The sequence below is a fragment of the Pelophylax lessonae genome (genome assembly GCF_965119305.1).
Source record: "Pelophylax lessonae genome assembly, chromosome: 6".
Classification (NCBI taxonomy): Eukaryota; Metazoa; Chordata; class Amphibia; order Anura; family Ranidae; genus Pelophylax; species Pelophylax lessonae.
This window is the reverse complement of record NC_138773.1, coordinates 283,237,807-283,256,400: the sequence shown is the minus strand read 5'-3', so window position 1 is coordinate 283,256,400 and position 18,594 is coordinate 283,237,807.

The following is an 18,594-nucleotide window of genomic DNA, read 5'->3' as shown; positions in this document are numbered from 1 at the left end:
TATGTGTGTGAATAGACTTTATATTGATGATGTTGATTTATTTATTTTTTTTCAATAAAAAACTGTATCATTGAAAGCTTTGTTTATTGTGTTTTTCTTTTAAGAGCCGGTTCACACTGGGGCGACTTGTCAGGCGACCTGGTTACCTGACAAGTCGCCGTGGGTCGCCTGCCATAGATTAGCACAGGACCCGTTCTAATAGGAGCTACCTATTAGAACTCCGACTTCGAAAAAGGGTCCTGTACTACTTTGGGGCGACCTGGAGCGACCTGCATTGACTTCAATGATATGAGGTCGCGGTGCGCGCTGTGCACCGCAACTTCACAGGTCGCCCCGGCAAGTCGGGTCGCCCCCTATGTGAACCGGCTCTTAGACAAAAGATGTTAACTCGTTCGGACAACTGTATGAGTTGTTTTTTTTTTTTTCTAAACGAAAACCTCAGTATTCAGGTTTAATTGCAGCGTTGGCTCTTTGAAATAGATTAGTTGGTTTTGTGTTGCAGTTTGGGCACTCCGGCTCTAAAAGGTTCGTCATCACAGATATAGAATATGTCCCAGTGACATCAGAGTTGAGATCTTCCCAAAAAGTTAGTGGCTTTGCTCTTGAGTCTGATGTGTATCAGGCTTTCCAAACATTCCTCCAGAGGTTGCTAGGTGCACCATGAGTAATTTCTACCCCTCAGATAAGTAACCACTTACCCCGAGGATCTTTTTAGCTATCAGTAAGGAGGGACATACACTGATCACCAGCTTTCCGATCAGGTCTGCCTGTCAGTTTTTCAGGCGGACCTGATCAGATGCTCCATGCACCCCTATGGAGCAGCAGATGTCAGCGGTGACATGTCCGCTTACACCCGCTGCTATCCGATCTGATCATGTCCGTGAAATCCAAATGGATGAAAACCCAATTTTCCATTGGTCTGGAGGATCAGATTGGATAGGATCAGATGAAAATGGACAGGCAGTCCATTTTCATCCGATTTCCCAGGGAAGGGGAGCGGGGCTCTGACAGGTCCGTCTCTGCACAGAGAGTAGAGACGGACCTGTCATCCGCCTGCTTAGCGGAGATCAGCGGATCGATACCCGCTGAGCAAAATGGAGTCCGCCTGGCAGAAAGCCCGTGTAAAAGGACCCTAAAGAGCATTGTTTCTTCTGGCCACCAAGCTAATGTACTAAGGTAAGGTAAAAGGAGAGAAAATGAGGCAATCAGAGATCTTTAAAAGTGGAACTGAACTGAACTGAACTCAGAAAGTGAAGGACTTGAGGTCCATGCATTGGTAAGATTATGCAGGCATTGCTTCAAGTCCAGTCGAAGTCGTGGCAAAAAATTGTGTCAAAATCGTGGAAAAGCCGTGCGATTTTCAGGTCGCACAAGTGTGAAAGTGGCCTTACTTGTAGGTAAAAATCGAAAGGGGACTTTATTACCGCTTTAAGGTAATTTTGTTTTGTAACCAATACATTTTTATAGCAATTCACATAAAAAATATTGCAAATGATTTTTTACTCTGCTTATCACCATGACTACTTTACTTACATTATGTGTGTGTGTATATATATATATATATGTATATATACATACACAGAGTATATATATATATATATATATGTATATATACATACACAGAGTATTATATATATATATATATATATATATATATATATATATATATATATATATATATATATATATATATATATATATATATATATATATATATATATATATATATATATATATATATATATAGTATATACAGTGTGTGTGTATGTATGTATATATATATATATATATATATATATATATATATATATATATATATATATATATATATATGTATGTATATATACATACACAGAGTATATATATATACAGTCAGGTCCATAAATATTGGGACATCGGCACAATTGTAATCTTTTTGGCTCTATACACCACCACAATGGATTTGAAATGAAACAAACAAGATGTGCTTTAACTGCAGACTTTCAGCTTTCATTTAAGGGTATTTACATCCAAATCAGGTGAAAGGTGTAGGAATTACAACAGTTTGTATATGTGCATCCCACTTTTTAAGGGACCAAAAGTAATGGGACAATCGGCTGCTCAGCTGTTCCATGGCCAGGTGTGTGTTTATTCCCTCATTATCCCATTTACAAGGAGCAGATAAAAGGTCCAGAGTTAATTTCAAGTGGGCTTTTTGCATTTGGAATCTGTTGCTGTCAACTCTCAATATGAGATCCAAAGAGCTGTCACTATCAGTGAAGCAAGCCATCATTAGGCAGAAAAAAACAAAACAAACCCATCAGAGAGATAGCAAAAACATTGTGGCCAAATCAACTGTTTGGAACATCCTTAAAAAGAAAGAACGCACCGGTGAGCTCAGCAACACCAAAAGACCTGGAAGACCACGGAAAACAACTGTGGTGGATGACCGAAGAATTCTTTCCCTGATGAAGAAAACACCCTTCACAACAGTTGGCCAGATCAAGATCACTCTCCAGGAGGTAGGTGTATGTGTGTCAAAGTCAACAATCAAGAGAAGACTTCACCAGAGTGAATACAGAGGGTTCACCACAAGATGTAAACCATTGGTGAGCCTCAAAAACAGGAAGGCCAGATTAGAGTTTGCTAAGCAACATCTAAAAAGCCTTCACAGTTCTGGAACAACATCCTATGGACAGATGAGACCAAGATCAACTTGTACCAGAGTGATGGGAAGAGAAGAGTATGGAGAAGGAAAGGAACTGCTCATGATCCAAAGCATACCACCTCATCAGTGAAGCATGGTGGTGGTAGTGTCATGGCATGGGCATGTATGGTTGCCAATGGAACTGATTCTCTTGTATTTTTTGATGATGTGACTGCTGACAAAAGCAGCAGGATGAATTCTGAAGTGTTTCGGGCAATATTATCTGCTCATATTCAGCCAAATGCTTCAGAACTCATTGGACGGCGCTTCACAGTGCAGATGGACAATGACCCGAAGCATACTGCGATAGCAACCAAAGAGGTTTTTAAGGGAAAGAAGTGGAATGTTATGCAATGGCCAAGTCAATCACCTGACCTGAATCCGATTGAGCATGCATTTCACTTGCTGAAGACAAAACTGAAGGGAAAATGCCCCAAGAACAAGCAGGAACTGACGATTGTTGCAGTAGAGGTCTGGCAGAGCATCACCAGGGATGAAACCCAGAGTCTGGTGATGTCTATGCGTTCCAGACTTCAGGCTGTAATTGACTGCAAAGGATTTGCAACCAAATGTTAAAAAGTGAAAGTTTGATTTATGATTGTTAATCTGTCCCATTACTTTTGGTCCCTTAAAAAGTGGGAGGCACATACACAAACTGTTGTAATTCCTACACCGTTCACCTGAGTTTGATTTAAATACTCTCAAAATTAAAGCTGAAAGTCTGCAGTTAAAGCACATCTTGTTTGTTTCCTTTCAAATCCATTGTGGTGGTGTATAGAGCTAAAAAGATTAGAATTGTGTCGATGTCCCAATATTTATGTGCCTGACTGTATATATATATATATATATATATATATATAGTATATATATATATATATATATATATAAATATATATATATATATATATATATATATATATATATATATATAGTATATACAGTGTGTGTATATATATATATATATATATATATATATATATATATATATATATATACAGTATATATACACTATATTACCAAAAGTATCGGTACGCCTGCCTTTACACGCACATGAACTTTAATGGTATCCCAGCCTTAGTCCAATTCATTTGTTGGAGGGGGGATTATGGTGTGGGGTTGTTTTTCAGGGGTTGGGCTTGGCCTTTTAGTTCCAGTGAAGGGAAATCTTAGGCATCAGCATACCAAGACATTTTGAACAATTTCATGCTCCCACCTTTGTGGGAACAGTTTGGTGATGGACCCTTCCTGTTCCAACATGACTTTGTACCAGTGCACAAAGCAAGGTCCATAAAGACATGGATGAGCCAGTTTGGGGGTGGAGGAACTTGACTGGCCTGCACAGAGTCCTGACCTCAACACAATAGAACACCTTTGAGATGAATTAGAACGGAGACAGCGAGCCAGGCCTTCTCAACCATCATCAGTGCCTGACCTCACAAATGTGCTTCTGGAAGAATGGTCAAAAACATTCCCATAGACACACTCCTAAACCTTGTGGACAGCCTTCCCAGAAGAGTTGAAGATGTTATAGCTGCAAAGGGTGGGCCAACTCAATAATATATATCCATCCACATATATAGTGTGTGTGTGCGTAGTGTGTGTATGGAATTATTTTAAAGATTATAGGTTCTATTTGAATATCCTTTCTCAGCTGTAGTGTATATATTATATGTCAAGTCCCTGTATAACCCAACAGTGTGTCAATTATATATCCATTTGTTATCTTAAAAGCAAAAATTATAATTAGCCTTCCAGGTTTATTGTGTTCTGTAACAATAAAAAAGACATAAAATAATTATAACTCATTTGAGGGAACATTAGAAAAAGAACAATTATGAGGATCCCATGGAGAAACATTGTGGTGGAGACAGAATAATTTATTATATTTACCCAAAAATACCCTCTATAAATTACCATGTAGATGTATTTCTTCTCGGTTAAACATAAATAAGCAGAATTTGCATTGTGTATTCATAAAAATAAAGCACTGTGAAATTTGACCTACAAGCCAGTCACGTTAAGCTCAATGAGAACATTTACTAATAAAGGATTTTAAAGTGTTCCTCCAACATTCAAACAGATATAAGGTTAAATTCATTGAGCTATACCGCCATTGGTATTTGCTTAAAAAAATCATTATTATTATCCATGTGACTCCTATTTTGAGCCTTCATTGGTTGTCATTATAGCAAATGACACTCATTAGAGCCCCTTCACACTATTGCATTGAGGTAATGCATGTTACTCACGTTGGTTTTCCATGTGGTGCAATTCAGTTTGAATGGCACCCTGATGCACCTCCACTATGTACCTGTGTTGCAGCGTACCATAACACAGTACCATCCATTGTGTTGCACTGCATCAAAAAAAGGCGCAGGTACACTTTTTTGTCTATTCTAATGCCTTGGCAGCCCATTCATGTTCACAGAGTGTAAAGACTGGCTTAGTCAGTGGATTGGTGGTGATTGGGATAAGGAGGGATGGCCAGCCTCGAGGTGGTGACAGATCTTCTATCTGGACCATGCGCCATGTACCCCACAACCCTGGCATAATTGTGTCGGGTATTTGGGGTGACCCCTGAAGGATCCAACCTGCAGCCACGGGTTAGGGGCCCCCTACAACTTTGTTGTGATAGAAAGTTGTAGTCCCCCGACAAGGCCTTTTGGCTAAAGAGAGTGGAGCCAGAGCAGTGCAACTGGGTTTCCTGACCCAGCACCACTGCATTCTACCTATTGTAGATAGACAAATAGATAAACAACTCACCAATAGGATGCGGCACACATTTTGTCAGTGGCAGCCTCCATATTTCTGTCACGTCAGGTTCAATTTAAACAACACCTTGCATCAGGAGGTTAGTGTCCTGTTTAGGTTGGTCTGTAACCTGTCTCCAGCCATCAGGGATGGACTTCATTTTTCCAGCTAGGGTATATAAATGGGGGAGATTCTGCTAGAAGAGCAGTACATGGGAAGAGATAGCCATGAAAGACACCTGTTTGTAGAGGTAAGTTGCCATATGTGTTGCCCGCTGGCTCAGGCTGGTACTGCTGTGGGTACTGCTGACTCAGGCTGGTACTGTGCTGTAGGTACTGCTGGCTGGTACTGCTGTGGGTACTGCTCGCTCAGGCTGGTACTGCTGGCTGGTACTGCTGGCTCAGGCTGGTATTACTGGCTAGTACTGCTGGCTGGTACTGCTGTGGGTACTACTGTCTCAGGCGGGTACTGCTGTGGGTACTGCTTGCTCAGGCTGGTACTGCTGGCTGGTACTGCTGTGGGTACTACTGGATGGTATTCCTGTGGGTACCGCTGACTAAGGCTGGTACTGCTGGCTGGTACGGTGCTGTAGTTACTGCTGACTGGTACTGTTGGGGGGTACTGCTGACTCTGGCTGGTACTGCTGTGGGTACTGCTGACTCTGGCTGGTACTGCTGTGGGTACTGCTGGCTGGTACTGTTGTGGTTACTGCTGGCTCTGGCTTGTTCTGCTGTGGATATTGCTGGCTCTGGCTGGTACTGCTGTGGGAACTGCTTGCTCTGGCTGTTACTGCTGGCACTGGCTGGTACTGCTGTGGGTACTGCTGGCTCTGGCTGGTATTGCTGTGAGTATTGCTGGCTCTGGTTGGTACTGCTGGTTCTGGCTGGTACTGTTGTGAGTATTGCTGGCTCTGGCTGGTACTGCTGTGGGTACTGCTGGTTCTGGCTGGTAGTGCAGTGGGTACTGCTGGCTCTGGCTGGTACTGCTGTGAGTACTGCTGGCTCTGGCTGGTACTGCTGGTTCTGGCTGGTACTGCTGTGGGTACTGTTGGTTCTGGCTGGTACTGCTGTGAGTACTGCTGGCTCTGGCTGGTACTGCTGTGGGTACTGTTGGTTCTGGCTGGTACTGCTGTGAGTACTGCTGGCTCTGGTTGGTACTGCCAGTTCTGGCTGGTACTGCTGGCGCTGGCTGGTACTGCTGGTTCTGGCTGGTACTGCTGTGAGTACTGCTGGTTCTGGCTGGTACTGCTGGCTCTGGCTGGTACTGCTGGCTCTGGCTGGTACTGCTAGTTCTGCCTTTTTATTGCTGGCTCTGTCTGGTACTGCTGTGTGTGCTGCTATGGAGAAGTGTAGCGGCGCCATGCTGGAGGAACAGGCAATGTTTCCTGTATTGGTCACAGGAGGAGTGCATTTGATATCACTCCGCCTGTGACTCACTCAGACTGTCAGAATGGAGCCGGAACTATACAGGAAGCAATGGCTCCGTTGTGACAGATCAGCTGAGAGATACAGACTGCACAGGGGGCCGGACCAGATGACTTCGCAGGCCGTAGGTTACCCACCCCTGTTTTAAAGGAATGACTGTTAAGTAAAGCAGAAAAGCAAGAGCAGGTGGGACATTCCCTTTTTGGGTAGCTGGGATGTGTAATATGCCTAATAAGAGTTAGTACATCATGAAGGGTCTGAAAGTATATAGAAAGAGTCCCGCTGCTCACAGGTGATCTAACCGGCTGTGATACTCAGATTGCAATGGATGTGAGGTGCACGCCCTGCCACTGCTGCCGACTGCAATCTGAAATGAAAAATTGGATGGCAGCACACTCACAAGTGTAAAAATCAGCTTTATTAGTGTTCAAAAAATTCCATAAAAACATACACTGACAGGCAACAGGGGGACATGGAAATTGGCACATTTCACACGAAAATCTTGCTTTGTCAAAATGATTTACTAAAAGGCAAAACTATTTTTTTCTAGTTTTGAATAGAGTGGAGAAGGATTTGAACACCTGTCAGGTTTTTATTTCAGTCTGTGCTCCCCGTTAGGAGATTTTTCCTCTCTTATCGTCGAAGCGAAAAAAGTAAAAGAAAATCCAAAGTTGTCCCCAGAACAGTAATAGAGGGGAGAATCTTCCAAAGGGGACACTGGCTCTGGTGACCTGGTGGTCCCCAAGAGATTCCCTTAATTTGCAGGGAATTCTTGTCACTTCCTGTTTTGTCTATGGGACAGGAAGTTAAGGGAAAAGTCCCCAATTGAACACAGATGCCAAAAACTGACCTTACAGGCGTTATACCCTCCCTTACTCTATCCAAAATTTAAAAAAAAAAAGTTATGCATATTGTTAAGTATGGCTTGGTGACTTGGGCAGGAGACCAGTATAAGTCCCTGATGGCTCTTTGGACGTAATATGGTGAAGAGTTTGTGTAGGGCTTAACGCATCCAGTCAGAGACACTGGAAATAGTGCTTATTATTAATTCCTGCATATACAGGCAGAGACCTTTAAAATCCTACAGGTAGGAGGCGGTACTCTGGGCTTTAGAAGTGAGCAAAACTCTTTGCATAACTCTTGGTGCAGTTAATTCTTTGTGCGCAATTCACTTCACAGCGACTTCACATTTGCTAACTGTACTTAGACTTATTCCCCCAGCTTCAGCACTTTTAAGTGGATATCACAAAACCTGCATCCCACTCCTCCAACCTAGCTTCCATGTCACCGCACTCCCAGTGACACACTTAAGACTTCTTACTGTATTAAGCATGAACTCTCTACATTTTTCTGAGCATCTGTATCTCTGAGGTCTCTCACTCTTCCTCTTTCCTGTGACATACAGGCTAGATCCATAGGAGCTCTCTGCCGAAAAAATGTGTCCCATGTATGGGGCACTGATCGCTAGGGATGGGGTTAAGCTCAGAAACTAGAGGCGCACCGAATGGAAATTTTGGTACTAAAACCGAAAATGCAGGATGCACTTGGCCGAAAATAAAAATTACAGTTTTTAAAAAATATATATATAGTATTATATTCGACTTTTTAAATAATATGAATTTAAATTCATATGAATTTATTGTCAACCGTTATTGGTAAACTTTAGTGCAGGAAAAGATCAAGAAAATGTATCCCTTTAATGTCTATGTACGTTGTATGTCTATCTACGTTGTGGTGTTAAAAATCCTGCTTGCTGCATTTTTGGTCAGTTAAAATGTATTGAAAACGCAGCAATAACGCATCAATAACACACCCGTGTTACATTTTTTATGAGGTTTTTGAGTCACATGACCAATGAAAAACAAACCGTAAGCACAGTAAAATCGTGGTAAAATTGGGGCAAAATCACCATGAATTTATGGCAAAATCTCATGCGTTTTCGACGCCATTATTCTGCACCATATTCTCTTATCGGCAAAATGCTGATAACACCATTTTCGCCAGATATGTTTCGGCTGCTGAAATTTGGGTGCATCTCTATGAGAAACCCCCTCAATACCACAATGTCATTCCTGCCATATCATCATACTCTTCCGCTGGCTGTCAGCTATAGCGCTCAACACTCCTCTTGTTACTCATGGCAATATAGCCTTTCACTTTTCAGCTTCATCATTTGTTACCCCTTGGTAGCATTCTCTCCCATTTGTTTAAAGAACTTCAGACCAGGTATTTTTGGATCTTCCAGAACATTTACTTGAAACTTCTTGCAGGTGCATGTAGCAGGGTTCCAGGCATTGCGCCTCATATGGGTCTTCCATTGTTACCGGTGACACCTTCAGCCCATTTAAGCTGAATACCCAAGTGTGAGAGTTGAGACAATGACCATTCCGACATCTTTGGTTTGTTTTGTTTATTTGATAATGGGGATGGGAGAAGGGAATGAGTGGGATACTCCTCTGGCTCAATTCGGTAAAACTGGGACCCTGCAGAAAAATGCCTGTCAGTGCTGTCTTGACACCAGCTGAATCCCGACCAACGCTTACTGGCGATTGAAAAATGCTGTCTTGCTGGACTGTGCTAGAACTTGGCTTTTAACCCTCTGGTTAACTCAAAAGATCCTGGACTGTAGTAAGACTTGACTCTTGACACTGTTTTAGCTCAAAAGTCCTGTGAACAGCTCCCTCCAGCCCTTCACTGGCTGAGGTAGCTCCTTGTAACTGCTTGTGCTGCTGCAACTCTCAACACTGTACACTGCATGATGTACACTTAACTCTTCAGGGCTCAACTGCTGGCGCCCCCTTTACACATTCATGGTCCTCTACTAGGCACCCCCTCTGCTCTTCAGGGTCCTCTCACTAGGCACCCCCTCTGACATTTCAGGGTCCTTTCACTAGGCACCCCATCTGACACTTCAGGGTCCTCTCACTAGGCCCCCCCCTCTGACATTTCAGGGTCCTCTCACTAGGCACCCCCTCTGACACTTCAGGGTCACTCTGGCACCCCCTTTACCGCTAGCTAGCTCCTGGATCCCTTGGACCTTCACCGGAGCAGTCCCCTCTCAGCTAGGCAGACCCCCAGGGGCAGTTACAGTACTCACAAACTTGGAATGCTTTCCTGAAACTGGGCCCCCTCTACTCTGCTGGTCCTTGGCACACCGGATCCTCACTGCAGCTCAGCTCAGCTCTCTCTATACTCTCAGGCAAGCCGCCCGAGACACCTGATCCTTCTGACAGGAGGAGAGACAGCCGTACTCTCCCTCTTGGGACTCTGCTTCCCACCAAAGACACTGCATCATGCACTCCCCTCAAACTTATACCCACTCCCAGAATCCTGTGCGGCAGAATCTGCCTTCCTGGGGTAGATACAAGCCTGAATGTGCCTCTGATTGGGTTTACTCCACCTCCCAATGAGAATCCTCTCATGGAGCCAGTGGGGAGACTCCCCTCTCAATGGCAACACTTGGGAGACATGACAGTCCAGCTGAAAATCATGGCCCTGCTGTTAAGCAGCCAAGGCCCAATATACTTTTGCCTAGCACCTACCTTGTAGGGTGCTACATACAGAATTAATGTAATACAGTCTCTCAAATATCCCTCCATACATAGCTCTAGTTCATCCCTGCTCAGGCTGCCCAGTCCATACCTCTTAGATTAGAAAAGGCCTTTCAGCAAAGTCCATAGCCTACTTCCGGTACCCCGACTGGGTACCCCAAAATAAAGGCTACATGCTTAGAGTAGAACTACACTCTGCAGCATTCCTTCCTGTCTACTCCCATGTGAAAGGCAAAGAGCCCAGGTAGGCTGCCTTCCCTTTTATTTATAGTCCACTACAACGGGGCAGAGCCATGAACACTTGGGCCTTAACCCCTTCCTAACTCTTTTGGTGGCCTGTTACATAAAAACTCACTAAGGGCTCTTTCACACGGCCGTTCATTTTATTTTTTTCCGCTCCGGTGCTTTTTTTTTTTTTACATGGAGCTGATGACATCCGCTCCGTATGTCCGCATATCATCCCATCCGTTTGCGGATGATATACGGACATAATGTATGTCTATGGGCATTGCGAATGTCAGCGGATGACACTGCTGACATCCGATTTTGCTTCCTTTCCGTTTTTTAAACGGAACAAAAATAGGGTTCTGTTCCGTTCCAAAAAAAGGAACAGAACTGTAAGGACGAAAATCGGATGTCAGCGGATGGTCATCCACTGACATCCGCAATCCCATAGACATTCATTATGTCCGTAAATCACCCGCAAACGGATGGGGTGATTTACGGACATACGGAACGTCCGTGTGAAAGAGCTCTAACACAGATATTATTATAAACACAAAGTGTGCACCTCAACAGTAGGCACCTGCCTATAGGCAGGTGAGAAGGATGGGTAACCCAAACCACACCTCCCAACTTTTTGAGCTGGGAATGAAAGACACCTATTGGCAAAAGCATGTAGGCATAGGGCACACCCCCTGCCACGCCACCTTAACCGAGAATTATACAAAAAAAAAATGATTTGTTAAATACAAAAGTGCTTTTTTACAACTTCTATTCCTTTATATTGGCTTTTGACCTTTACAAATACAGCAATTTTGAAATTGGATGAAAGGTTTAGCACCAGGAAAAACTTTTTAGAAGATAAAAAGTGCATTTTATATACAACGATATAGATCAGACCAAAATGAGGGACATATGAGGAGGAAAGGGGGACAGAGGGACTTTGTTCAAAATCAGGGACAATCCCTGTAAATCAGGGACAGTTGGAAGCTATGCCCAAACCCCTTGTGTTTCACGGTTTTACAGGTCTCCTGGCATTGGAACTAGCTTAACAACCCGACAATAGGGGGCCTCTTACAACCTGTTATGAGAGCAATATTTAGGTTGCCATTGCTAACCTTCATCTGAACATGTCAGAGGTCATAATGGCAGCCCACATATTTCCTTTACAAATAGGGAAAGAAAGGTAATTACTTGGGAAATATAGAATGTGAAACATAGTATTCTGAAAAAGAAAGCTGCACTTAGAAATGTGCAGCGATGGGAAGTAACGGTTGATTTGCCTGGCATATTGAGGGATCAGGGCAGACCTGGTACCAGGGTCAGACCTGAGAGGTATTGCAGCAATGAATGACAAGCTCCCGCTGCACTTTCTGTCACTTAGCAGGTTTGAATATTTCACTCTGTTGTGCTGTTTTCATAGACTTTCGCCAGGGATTTCTAGGTCTGTCTGGGGTCACTCTGGTTTTGTCCCGCAGCAGACACATTTACAGCTGCAGACAGGCTGCCCCGATGACAGATTCAGAATTCTGTTATGCCCTAGAGAGCTAACTCTTTGTCTTTATAGGTACTCCACAAACCAAAATCAGCCATTGTATCCTTAAAGGAAGAATAATAAATTATTATTTTCTAAAAGTTTACAAGTATATAAGCTCATATAAAGTTTTTATTTCACAAATATCAGACTATAGGCACTGCCTTTATGTTTTCTGGCAGACTTTGTTCTGGCCCATTCACAATAAGCATATGTTAAAGCGCAGATGCCTTAGCACACAGCTTTTCATGCGTTAAGGTGCATTAGATAGACTATTTATTTTGAACTTGTCCACAATGCATCCCAACGCACGAAAAAAGGTCTTACAAAACATTCACATATGTGTGATGTTTTTATGTAATTAAAGAAATAATCTAAGGCAGGTCATACATTATGCAATTTTCTTTCCTTCAAGCACAGTCTGAAGGAAAGAAAAATGCTCGATTCCCCCATCAACATAGCTGCCAGCCCAGGATGAAAAAACCAATAGGCTGGCTATACTGAAGTCAATCGATAGCTCCCTTCAGAACAACCAACCTGCCCATAGATGGATCGAAATTTGGCCAGCTTCTGCTGACCTGCCTGAATTTCGATCTGTCTATGGCAAATCTAAGTGAAATAGGATGATTTAGTGGGGGGGCATATAAACATGGTTTGTGAAGGTATCCCAACAGCAATTTAGAATGGAGGTAATGCGCCGAAACCGCAATCCAAGCACTTGACTTGCAGTTGCGGCATGGTCCTATTGACTTGAATGGGCGAGTTTTAAAGGCAGTGCTGCTTGTCAACTCAACAGCGACGTCCTCCAGCTGTGTTTTAGACTTCAGGTAAGTGGCTGTTTTTACCCCCCCTTTCCTTAGCTGCCTGTCTTAAAGAGGCCTCAATGTGGAACTAAGCTGTAAAAATTCTGAATTTTCAAAGCATTTATGGCATTAAGGGGCTAAGAATTGAGCCAGGGGGTCGATCAATGTAACTGCAGGGCACTAAAGTTGAATCACCACTCACCAGTGTCTGAAGAGAGAAGGTGTCAGGAGGAGGGGATAGTAGTAGCAACCAAATCACCAATGAGGGGTATCACTCTTAGTGCTTAAAGAGGCCATACTTGACTAAAAAGCTGCCATAATGTCAACGTTTGTTGAGCATACATGCACATTATGGCAATTGCTGAAAGGAAAACTCCAATTTCGCTTAAAAAAATTAATATGGCATATACAATCTCTACACAAGCCATATGTAATGCAATGTTATTACCTTTTTATTTCAACCTGAGATTGAGATAAGTTTCCCCCTTCCCCCACGCCAGTGTTAACTGGTTTGTCTCATTCTTGTACACTGAAACATTCTGCTGGAGAGGTTGTGCATTTTAAAAACAACAGTAAAGGGGAAGAAAGCTGCGCACAAAAAAGATAAAACTAAAGGCTGCTAGTACAAAGTATATCAAACCCAAGAAATATGTAAAGATGGTACAGCGCCACTAAATAGATAGCTAACTAATATGAAGGTGAACCAAAGTCCATAAGTCCATAGGAGGGAGATTTCAGATGTTGGGAATATGACTGTGAATCCCACATCAATCTTGCAAGTAGAGTTTCAGGCAGAGATCACATAAACAATAAGGATGTAACCTTACCGGACAGTTGGACCCCCTGTTACGGAAGGTCAAACAGGCATGCGATATCCACCGTCAGGGACAAAACTGCAACGGAACTCCTCTCCTATCCACCACAGACACTCCGGATAAACATAGACTATGGATCCGGCGAACCTCACTGGACCCCAGGTGCACACAGGGGATGACCTATTTTTGGCCACTTGCTTCCATAAAACTGCTCTGTGGATCTGTGTGTCTTTTCAGTTCTCTGGCTCATCCATGTTATCCACACCCTTTGGCATTACTAATGACACAAGACAAGGGTGTCCTTTATCCCCTTATATTTTCAACCTAATTATGAAACCCTTTGCTGAGAGGATAAGATTGCAAACAAATTTAAGGGTCTCACAATAGGTGCTCAAGAACACAAAATTAATTTATTTGCAGATGACTTTATCCTTATGTTATCCATCTCTAGTTCCTCCCTGGGAAAACTCAAAACAAAGAAGTGCCCAAGCAGTCCTAATTAAACATAAAGCAGTTGGGGGGGGGGGCAGGGTTCATAGATTGCAAAGACTATTATTTGGCCTCTGTTCTATCACAGTTTAAGAACTGATTCGCTCTTGACTCTATGAGCATTTTTGAGGGATATTGAAGCATCACAGATCCTGGTCAGGACAACAGGGCCCGGCTCCTTAGCAAACCCAAACTCAAATTAAACAATAGAACTTTATCCCCTACTATAACTGCTTTTGTGTTGGCTTTTAACTACTACTTCTCTTACACATGGGTAAAAGATAAATTGCCAAAATAAAATCATTATCTCAGTTTTCCCCCTGCTTATCCCCAACTTATCCATTCGCTCCTGGCGAGGGATAAAAAGTGTGGTGTTAAATATTGCATCTTTTTTTAGTTCCTGTTTAATTTCTGAATTGGACTTAACCACTTAAGCCCCGGAGGATTTTCCTGCTAAACGACCAGGGGGTATTTTGCGATTCGGCACTGCGTGACTTTAACGGACAATTGCACGGTCGTGCGACGCTGTACCTAAACGAATTTGACGTCCTTTTTTTCCCACAAACAGAGCTTTCTTTTGGTGGTATTTGATCACCTGTACGATTTTTACTTTTTGCACTATAAACAAAAAAAGAGCGTACATTTTGCAAAAATAACAATATTTTTCACATTTTTTTATATGAAATTCCCCCCAAAAAAATGTAAAAATCAAAATTTTTTAAATTTTTTAACATTTTAACATGCTTTCTACTGTGATTGGCTGTGGCTTGAGCTGTAAGGACACTGATCAACGGATCTACATAGTAGATCCGTGTGATCAGTGTCTTTACACCGAGGAGAATGACAGGCAGCTTGTTTACACTAGCTGCCTGCCTTTCTCCCTCTCCCCCGACGATCACCGAGTGACCGGCGGACATCGGGTCCGCCAGTCACACGCGCGGGGGGGTCCGTGACCGCGCGGGAGCGGGAGCGGGAGCGGGAGTGCGCCTCCGCGGGCGCGCGCTCGCTCCCCAGAGCCTCACAGGCTAGCGACGTAGACCTACGTCACTCTGCCTGTGAGGGGCTGACTGCCGCAGTAAATATACTGTGAGCAGTCGGCAAGCGGTTAACAGATTACCACACAATTTTTTGCAATAGTTACCGACAATTTTTTTTGTTTATGGCGTTCACTGAAAATTTGTTATTTTTTTTATGAATTGGACTTTATTTACTGCATGCAATCATTTATGCAAATGAGTAACATCATACCCATACTGCATGCGGTAAAGCATAGTAAATTGACTTCCATGTCTCTCCTAGGGGGTCCTGGGCAAAATATTAGAAATAGCTAAAACTAAAAATACTTCTGACCTGCCTTTCAGCCATTTCCTGGAGGCACCCAAAATCTTATAAAAATGTGCTTCAGCACAGCGCAGAAGCATATTCTTGCACGTTTTGAGTACCCAGCCTTCCTTCCAAGCAGCAGTGAGGCACAGTGACATCACTGTTGCCTCCAAGAACCATCAAAGGGGTCCAGGGTAATGAATTCATGTAATTCATATACATTATTTTAATATAATTGAAGTAAGGGAAGTATTTTCTTTTCTTCCTATGATTTATATATATATATATATATATTTTTTTCAGTTTTTATTTAGTTTTGTTATTTGAGGGACTTGGGGAGCTCCCAGAAAAGCAAATCTACTTTAACCAGTTATAGTAGGAGATTTCCATGCTACTCATTGTAAAACAACAACTTACTGTTTATATAGAATGGTGTTTTTCCTAAAGCAACTTAAAAAAATAGCTATGAATTTTTACACTGGTAGATTAAAAAATTCTAAATCAAAGATCATAGCGCCATTGTCAGCATTTTTACAGAATTACAATGTGTCTCCATACCCTTCGGCCAGATGCTAAATATTTCCCTCCCTGTGGCGGACATAGGATTACCCCCCCCCCCCCAATTGCGTCACGTGTACAATGGCCGTGGTAATTGAAAAGCAGGCCCTCTGCGTGCTTCAGTTAATTCATCTCATTGTTGATATGCTTGTCTGCGGCAAAAAAAAACGATTCTGTCCTCTTCAGATGTTATTGGTTCGAGAGAGCAAAGTTCTTTTGTAAAGGAAACTTAATTAAGAGAGGGAGGGTGTTGATTTTGTGTGATAATAAAGTTTCCTCGTATTACCCCTGAAGATTAATAAACTTTACCAGAAACTTATATCTAATTTATGTGACTTTAAGGGTCATGCTTTAATAACGATGATGAAACACGATTATTACTTCTTAATGCTGAAATTACAGTTTTTACATGGTAAATGTTTCTCTTTCTCTCTCTCTCTGCCCCGTGGCACCAACATCTTTATCACTCCATGTGTTTCTAGTTTTCGAACCTTTACCCCTGCTGTTTGAAAAATATTTCTCATTTTCGTCCCCTATGGAGTTCAGAAATCCCTAAAGGCAAGCCATTAGTGATCTCTCTGCCTTTCTCCAAATACTTATTATGATCACCATTGCAACTGCTCTTGCCTCATTGGCTTTCGCTAAGGTATGTAAATGAGATGGTAGCAAGACACACTTTTTTTTTTTCTCTTTTTTTTTTTTTGCAACCGTGCAACTTCATAGAGATGTATAAAATGGGCAGCTATTAGAGTGACTGAGAATGTCAGCAAGATTTATGCATGAGTGACAAATTGTCTTGGAAATGTTACTTCTGAGCCTGCTGTCTCAGTGTCTTTTCCAATCAATTTAGACATTGTATGATACAGTGTTTAGTTTATTTTATTGTCTATTTTTCTTTTTTTCTTTTTTTTGCTAGTATATGTGTTTATTTCATATCTCAAGCTATCAGTAAATTTTTCGACTGGAAAAATAAACAATAGCAGCATTACCGAGAGCAGGGCAACTGCAATACTCATGTGGTGCTTGTTCAAAGCTGGACTCCAGGCGATCAGCTAAATGCAAATTTAAAATGTAGATCTGGGAATTGTTTTTTTTTTTACCTGCCAAAAGATCTGTAATTCTTTTGAGCCAGTTTTTGGCTTACACAGTGACCTCGGTTTTCCTCACTGCAGTTAAGCCTTACAGCTTGGTCATTGACCTGCCCCCAGATAATGAAGGAACATCACTACACTGCCCAAGGTCTAAAGACAGATTAGATTTGTATAGTGTTTTATGAAGAATATTGGCACAGGGGACACTTTATTAGCAAGCTTTCCATAAGCTCTAATCCAGGGTTTCTCAATCAGGGTTCCATGTGTAAGTAGATTCTTCCCACTGACCATCACACCGATGTATCGTGAGTTGTAGATATAGTAATGTTTAACAGGAGTTCCCTGAAACCAGAAAACTATTTCAATGGCTCCACTGTGCATGGGCATCCGCAGAACTTTTTTCAGGGGCGGGCATAATTTTAAGGTCACCCATGCTCCGCCCCTTTTTAACAATGTAATGAAGGGGAGGGGCTTAGTCATTATACTTATTTTGAGTATATTCCCTTAAAGCGTGTTATACAGCACAGTGCTTTGCTGTGTAATTTGGCCCCTTATATCACTTAAAATATCTGGCTGATCCTGCCTGGCTATATCCTCCCCTCTGTAAACTGACCACGGTATACCATGGCTGCTGAGCCCTGACACCGTGGTCAGTTTACAAGCCTCCATCATCCGCCGCCCTCTTGTCCTCCTCTGTCCTCTCTCCCCCCCTGCCTGTCTGCTCCTGTGTCAGTGCCCACCCCCCTCCTCTCCTGCTGCTGTAGTTTCATTTAAAGTTTCATATTCTGTCTACAGTCTGTTTAATAATCCTGTGTGCCCCTGTGTCTGTTTTTTATAAAAATAAGCCATTCTTTACAAGTATAGAGTGCCACTCGCCACTCACGTGACCCGCCACCTCTCTCCTCCTCTCCTCCTCTCCTCTTCCCCTCCTCCCCCCCTCCCAACTGACATCAGTGAGGAATCCTTGGCCCCGCCCGCTGCAGGCAGCTGTCAGCCGGAGAGAGGAGAGAGCCGACAGGTCACGTAAAGGGGGCTCGGCCCTCTGAAAACTGGTAAAGATGGGCTTATTTTTTTAAAACACAGACACACAGGCACACATGATTATTAAACAGAACAGACAGGATGGTATAAAGTGGCTTAACGACCACTTAAAATGGGAAGTTGAGATTCCAAGGGGGGGCATTTGCCCCCCCCCCCCCCCTGCCCCTACCTGCGGATGCCAATGCCACTGTATTGAAAAGTTGAAAATAGCCGCTCTAACAGTTTGGTGTTGATTTACTAAAGGCAAATAGACTACGCACTTTGCAAAGTGCAGTTGCACTCTGTAAGTGCAGCTGCTCCAGAGTA